This window comes from Carassius auratus, unplaced genomic scaffold (assembly GCF_003368295.1).
Source record: "Carassius auratus strain Wakin unplaced genomic scaffold, ASM336829v1 scaf_tig00032671, whole genome shotgun sequence".
Classification (NCBI taxonomy): domain Eukaryota; kingdom Metazoa; phylum Chordata; class Actinopteri; order Cypriniformes; family Cyprinidae; genus Carassius; species Carassius auratus.
Window position 1 is genome coordinate 189617 of NW_020526023.1, and position 8525 is coordinate 198141.

An 8525-nucleotide genomic window follows, 5' to 3' on the forward strand; every position below is an offset into this window, starting at 1 on the left:
TGTATTAATTACAAGTGTAATCGTCACTTGAGAGTGGTTGGATTGGGTTATCATTGAACTCTTGTTTCTCTTCTTCTAAATGTGAGCAAGTGTTGAGGAAGCTCTGTCTATTGTGCCAGTAAGGAGGCATCCGGATTCCCTTGTTATGTGATGAGAACTGACTCAGTACGACAGTGAAAGGATTGATCGTTGGGTGAGTGCTGGCCTTATTACACTGAGAGAGAGTGGATATGCAGTGCCTGATTTGATGTGTCACACCGTATGGGCTTGAAGTGAGATTGTAGTGTGTGGGGATCATATTTACTGACCGCCGTGTACTCCCCATATTTTATTCTTATTCGCTGTCATTGGAGAGGGATTTCAGGTGCTGAATGTGGACATTTCACTTTTACATGTTGGAAGAATGTGCGCACTTGTATAACTTCCTTTGACTGTCTAATAGAGAATTATTCTGTTAATGTCCTCTTATGTGATGCCTGCCTGAAGGAGAGACACATTGGACACACCCTTGTCTGTTTTACAGAAATACACTCCAGCCGTAAGCTCTTGTCTTGTATTGAGGAAAAGCATAAATACACTTGTATAATTTCCTCTGTCTGTCGAATAGAGAATTATTCTGCTAATGTCCCCTTGTGTGATACCTGCCTGAAGGAGAGACGCATTGGACACACTCTCGTCTGTTTTACAGAAATACACTCCAGCCGTAAGCTCTTGTCTTTGTATTGAGGAAAAACATACATGCACTTGGATAACTTACTCTGTCTACTCAATAGAGAATGCTTCTGTTAATGTCCTCTTATGTGATGCCTGCTTAAGGAGAGACACATTGGACACACCCTCGTTTGCTGTATAGAAACGCACGCTCCAGCCGTAAGCCCTTTCCCCTGTATCAAGAAAAAAATATACATATACTTGTGTAACTTACCCTGTATATTTAATAGAGAATTCCTTTGCCAACGTCCCCTTATGTGATGCCTGCCTGAAGGAGAGACACACATTGGACACATCCCCATCTGCTTTACAGAAACACATTCCAGCTGTAAGCTTTTGTCTTTGCATTGAGGAAAAACATACATGCACTTGGATAACTTACTCTGACTATTCAATAGGGAATGCTTCTGTTAATGTCCTCTTATGTGATGCCTGCTTAAGGAGAGACACACATTGAACACACCCCCATTTGCTGTATAGAAACCCACGCTCAGATGTCCTCCTTGCTCCTCAAGGTGTTCCTGGGTTTTAGGGGTAGGTGCAGTCTGGCTAGACCCCCCGACCTGTGACACCAACACCAGCAGATGATATTACACCCCAAGGGTGTCTGTCACTTTATGAACTTTCTGTTCCCTTATTTGGTCACCTTCCTCCTTGTTTGGGTTAATTGATTATTCCCCACCTGTCTCCAATTCCCTCATTACCTTCTGTGTATTTATACCCGGTCTGTCTGAGTATGTGTCACGGAGTCCTTGTCTTATGTTTAATGCTATCCGTAGTTTGCTCTTGCGATGTGTTCTTGTCTGTTTTTATGTTTAATGGATACTCTGGTTTTGACCTTGCCTGGACTGTTTACCCCTTTGGATTACCCCTTAATAAATATCATACCCGCAATTGGATCTCTCTGTGTATTCCTGTATCACCGATCATGACATACCCTGTCTATTTAATAGAGAATTCCTCTGCCAACGTCACCTTATGTGATGCCTGCCTGAAGGAGAGACACACATTGGACACACCCCCATCTGCTTTATAGAAACACACTCTAGCCGTAAGCTCTGCCTCCGCACTGTGGGAAAGCATGTATGTACTTGGATAACTTATTCTGTCTGTTCGTATTGGAATCCCTCCACCAAAGTTCCTCTGGTGGAGGTCTGCTTGAAGAAAGAGACTCGTGTTGGAAGCATTCACGTTGTTCGCTTGGCAGAGGGCCGCTCCCCTTCCTTGTCACGCTCCACGCTTTAAAAAGGTATACATACCTGGACATTCACCTGCCTGGTAGAAGATCTCCCCCTTCTGTCCACTAGCTCCCGTGCCGGCCACGGCTTGACAGTCCGACGGTCTGAGAAGTGTTGCTTACCTGGATACTTACCTGTTGGTCGGGCCGGTGGCCGACTTCCGCCTCCTTTGGTTGTTACGTTCTGGCACGAGTTGCCTTGAAGAATTCCAGGCCTTCCCTGGGGTCAGAGGTTTGGTCCCCGCCCCTGTTGGGGTGAGCAGAAGCTTCATTAGGATTTTTATTTATTCAATAAAACTTGTTAAACTTTATTCCACCTGTCTGTCTGGTCTTTGGCACGCTCCTCAAGGTGTTCCTGGGTTTTAGGGGTGGGTGCAGTCTGGCTAGACCCCCCGACCTGTGACACCAACACCAGCAGATGATATTACACCCCAAGGAAACTTAAGACTGGACTTCAAGAAAATGGGGCTATTTCACCCTACCTGCAGCCTCTAGGACCTTGGTTTCCAAATGAAATACAAAACTTACTTTCATTTGAAAAAATGACTTTGGACCACTGGCAAAAGTCCATTTCTTCTTTAAGTTCTTCTTTAAGAACTTTGAAACTGCCATGCATGTATTTGTAACATCCTGATTAGACTATTGCAACTAGGGATGTGCCCAAATAATAAATCCAAATTCGGAAAAGCACAGAAAACGAATAACGTGTTCTACAGTACATACAATTTACATGACCAGAAAACCAGATTAAGGAGAGATGAATGATAGGACAATGGTGAATGATTTGCAGATCCTGAGCATCACTGATAAAACCTAATCTTGTGAAATATGTGGTAGGTATTGGCGTTCCCTGGTATACACAGAGAACTGTGATGGTCAATCTCGAAAGATAAAAGTAAAAAGCGATGTCAGTGCCCTGCATATTAATAGTGGCTTCCTAATTACCCAACAATATACTTGTGAGAAAAAAAAAAACATTGAAATATATATATTTTCCTCCCATTTATATACTTTAGGGGTTCCATAGAACACATTATTCGTTTTCTGTGCCTTTCCAAATTCAGATTCACTATTCAGGCACATGTGAAACTCATTGTATATTGGTGCCCTTCAGACGTCTGTCACACGTTTGCAGTTAGTTCAAAATTCCACAGCTCGCCTCCACAAAAGGAAGCATAAAAGTGAACACTTGTTGTGTACTTACATTGTAGCAAAAGTTCCCATGGATTTGTAATCTGAAAAATATTTCCCCATTTTAAATAATGGCTTGCAACTCACGAGGAAAATGCGGAAATGGTGGTTAAACAGCATGTAGTGCACTGCTGTTGTTTATTTCAGTTATCATGGATCATAATAATTCATAGCTGAGTACAGAAAATAAAAAAGGTAAACGTAGACCAACTGAGAAAAGTACAGACTGAATGGATTGTCAACACATCCCACTGCTGTATGGCAAGATGAGATGCGACTGGATAACTAGCCTCGGTAGTAAAAATTTGATGAATGAAGACAGAAATCAAGGTAAAAGGCAATTGCTGTGGCGAACAGGAGCCATACAGTAAGCATGCATGAGTCTGTTATATTAATTCATGCATGAGTGCTCTTGACTCATCGCAGATTGTATTTATGCACAGGCACAGACATTTCCGTTTTACTCACATTGTTTCCACACACATACATGATAATGTTTTGATCTGTCATGTGAATTAGCTGTGTTTAGTTATTCTGAATGGATCCATGTACTGTAGTAGATATATGTCATCAGCAGGTGGTTGTTTTAGGAGTTTTTGGCATCTCCATGTGGTCCTGTACGGCAGGGGTGGGTCTACATTGTGGCTAGGGGCACCTCCAATTTGGCTGAAAGGATAACAGTAGCCTATATTGAAACATCCTGACATTATATTATTCCTAATATAGGAATTACCAATTTTTTTTTTAAGAAGTTGATGCAAACATGGGCATATCAGTGTTTTTCTATTGTGTTAGACATGTATGCCAAGTGGTCTATAAGGTCATACTGAAGTAAAAGTGCAGATATCTTACCAGAAAATGACTTTGGTAGAAGTTGAAGTCACTGTTTGGAATATTACTTGAGTAAAAGTCCTAAAGTATGTGATATTCATTGTAAAAAAGTATTTTTTAAATCTTAACTGTACTTAAGTATTTAAAGTAAAAGTACAAGTAAATGCAAAATGGAGAAGAAGCATACACACACACACTCACACACACGTTTGTTGGGTTGCTGGGTTCATCCCATAGGCGTAATGGTTTTTATACTTTTAAACTTTATATTCTATGGCCCTACACCTAACCCTAACCCTCACCGGAAACTTTGTGCATTTTTACTTTCTCAAAAAAACTCATTCTGTATGATTTATAAGCGTTTTGAAAAATGGGGACATGGGTTATGTCCTCATAAGTCACCCTCTCCTTGTAATACCTGTGTCATACCCATGTCATTATACAGAGTTGTGTCCTGATATGACACACACAAGTGGTTAGAGAGTTTGACTCCTAACCAGACAAATTAAAGATTTGTTTGGGAGCATAGTTAAAACATGAGCCAAATTCTTTAGAAAAGCAACAGGATGTTGTAAATCATCAGTCTAGCACCACAGTCTGAAGCAAGCTAACCAACCAACTCTTTCACAGAACAGCTTTCAACATTAACACCATTAGAAAAAATCTTGACAATTTCAATTCGGAAAAAGTATTATCAAATTTGGGGCAAGTAATCAAGATTGATGGTCAAAGAGATGCACAGCCTGACCATCACATGCAAACCCATGACCGTAATCATGATCACAAGACTTCCCCCACCTAGAAGACAAGAACCAGACTGAAATTCATTTAAGGGGACCTTTTAACCTATGGTCTCCACAGAACGTCCTTATGTCAAGGAATGGCACAGAAACTGTCTTTTATAAATGTAAATACACCAAAATTAACTCAAAAAGACTTCAGTGAGTGTTGAAGTGACGCCTTGGGAAGCCCGTGGTTGGGGGTTGGCTGACAATGCTGAGTTGTGTGGGCTGGTTGAAGTTGAATGGGCACTTGATGTCAGACTCTGAGATACGTCGTTACAAAACTTAACTCAGAACACGAAACACTCAACAGAAAATGAAATAAAAGCATGACTAAAAGCAAAAGATAGGAGCAAAAGCTAAAAGCTAAATTTGATGGTGTGTTGAGTATTTAAACTGGCCTTTTGGCCACACCTCAAATGTTGTCTTGACCAATTAGATATTGTCTTTTCTTAGGGTATTATGATGTTTCTCTACCCCCATAGATAAATCATATCTATAGCGCCACCTTTTGTCAAAAGTGGGAGGGTTAGTTTTAACTACAGACACCAAACTCGGTACACAAATTGTTCTTATCAAGATGGACAACTTTGTAATTCACAGTCATCAGCTACGACCAACAGGAAGTCGGCTATGTTGATTTGAATATGGATTTTTGGTGAAATATAGCTGTGAATTAATGCATACTCCTCACAGGGAAAGTACACTATATACACCAAACTTTGTCTACATGATGCCAAAACATTGATGAAATTAAATTGTGAAGGGATTTTGTTTAGCTTTAGCGGTTTTGTCGTGGTGATTTATTGAAATTACAGTAAAAAGGGAATCATTGTCTTGTATATTTTTTAATTGCAGTTTCCAAAACTTAAAAGCATCTTTTCATACAGAGATCAAATCATTCTGAGGGATTATGCATAGTTTTGTGACTTTACAACACATTATGGATAACAGAAAATTAAAAAACTGTCAGACATCTGATCTCACTCTGAGACCTCTTTGTTGTGAGGGAAGGGAGAGGGAGGGGGAGTGTGAGGGGGTTGGTGACTGACTGTGAATTTGTGGTGACTGATAGTGTATATGGATTGTAGGGAGGGGAGGGGCTGTCTGACACAGAGAGAGAGAGAGAGAGAGAGAGAGAGTTTAGTTTTTTTAAAAAGACTTATAAATGAATATCAGTCCATACCATCTCCATATTCATTTATATGTAACCCACACATTTGACTATCATGTTTCTAATCACTTATGTCTTTTTAATAACTATTGAATAGCTTAAGGATTCATATTCATGTTTAGTATGTATTTGTTTGAATCTGTTTGCTTGAAATGTTTCTGACCATCAGTTATTTGTCAAATGTATCATATTCTTGTTATAGGAATCATATCCAAAATTATACACTGCAAGAGCGGGAAAATGTGGACCACGTGCTTGATAAGATAACATATGATTTATCTATGGGGGTAGAGAAACATTGCAACACCCTAAGCAAAGACAATATCTAATTGGTCAAGACAACATTTGAGGTGTGGCCAAAAGGCCAGTTTAAATACTCAGCACACCATCAAATTTAGATTTGTTGCATGTTTAAATGTGTAGCACTGTATAATTTTGTTCCCATTATTTAGGCCTAATTTGCCTAAAACAATAATACTTTTTAGCAAATTCTTTTAAAAGCCTTAAAGTGCTTGAACCCCAATAATCGCTTCTCGCAGCTATATTTTGTATTGTTATAGTTTTGTATATATTCATCTAATTTTTATGTTTGTAAAATTTCTAATATATGAATAAAACTTTATGAATAAGTAATTTTGTTATTATACTCAAGTAAAATAAAAAATGAGTACTCCAGTAAATACTTTTACTGGAGTAACATTTTATTAGCATATCTTCACTCAAGTACTTGATTTGTGTAGTTTGTCCACTACTACGGGTTTTGTTAATGGCTTTTTGTTAAACTTTCTAATGGCGATTTTGTTTTTGTTTTTTATTTTAAAAAAAACAATGGAAAAAATGTATAAGAAAGTACTTCAGTAGTCCATTTCCTTCTAAGGACATTGAATCCTGTGATATTGCTAATCTCTACACATTCACATTTTGTAACACCATTCACATCTTACCTTGAACCTCTTTTTTGCTTCGAGATTTTATGAGATCAGTAAATCTAGATCCAGCATTCGCCACAGTTAGGGTTGCCAGCCATATATATGCACATAGGTAGATGAAGTTTGGCTCCTTCGGGTTAATCAAAAGTGCCACCATCTTAGAAAAGCCAACAAGAAGACCTGTTTGAATGGAAGTCACAGGGAAAGATGCGTCAGTATCCTGAATAAACTGCCTTTGTGTTAAAAATTAGGTGTGTGTGTGTGTGTATTATTTATATATATATATATATATATATATATATACCGTAATTCCTCAAATAAAAGCCTTTATTTACCTGAACTGCAGAAGGTAACAGGCTTTTATTTGAAGCAGGCTTTTATTAGAGTCAGGCCTTTATTTCTATTGTGAGGGGGTTGGTGACTGACTGTGAGTTTGTGGTGACTGATAGTGTATATGGATTGTAGGGAGGGGAGGGGCTGTCTGACAGAGAGAGAGAGAGTTTTTAGTTTTTTAAAAAGACTTATAAATGAATATCAGTCCATACCATCTCCATATTCATTTATATGTAACCCACACATTTGACTATCATGTTTCTAATCACTTATGTCTTTTTAATAACTATTGAATAGCTTAAGGATTCATATTCATGTTTAGTATGTATGTGTCTGAATCTGTTTGCTTGAAACGTTTCTGACCATCAGTTATTTGTCAGATGTATCATATTCTTGTTATAGGAATCATATCCAAAATTATACACTGCAAGAGTGGGAAAATTTGGACCACGTGCTTGATAAGATAACATATGATTTATCTATGGGGGTAGAGAAACATCGCAACACCCTAAGCAAAGACAATATCTAATTGGTCAAGACAACATTTGAGGTGTGGCCAAAAGGCCAGTTTAAATACTCAGCACACCATCAAATTTAGCTTTGTTGCATGTTTAAATGTGTAGCACTGTATAATTTCGTTCCCATTATTTAGGCCTAATTTGCCTAAAACAATAATACTTTTTAGCAAATTCTTTTAAAAGCCTTAAAGTGGTAACAGGCTTTTATTTGAAGCAGGCTTTTATTAGAGTCAGGCCTTTATTTCTAATTCCATCTGTTTGATAAGTAATTGTTTTAAATAACCCATTTTAAATTAAAAGCGATAGCGTTCCAGTGGACAGAGATCATAACATTAGCACAGAATCAGTTCAGAATCAATCATCAAAAGAACCAGTTCGGTGTCAGTCTGCTTCACGCTGAATCATGCATGCGCAGTATCATCAGCTCCTCGGTCATCGAATTGGATGCAAATCGGATCCGAAAACTGATGCAACCGGTTCTTGACTCGAGAACAAGAAACGCTCCGGCAGTGGGCGTGAACGTTTGTTATCTGGCTCTGCTGCACAAAATTTCCCCCAGCCTTTATTTAAAGGGTTAGTTCATCCAAAAATGAAAACTATGTAATTAATAACTCGCTGTTTGCTGTTCCAAACATGTAAGACCTCCTTTTATCTTCAGAACACAGTTTAAGATATTTTAGATTTAGTCCGAGAGCTCTCAGTCCCTCCATTAAAGCTGTGTGTACGGTATACTGTCCATGTCCAGAAAGGTAAGAAAAACATAATCAAAGTAGTCCATGTGACATCACAGGGCCCGTTGGAATTTTTTTAAGCATCGAA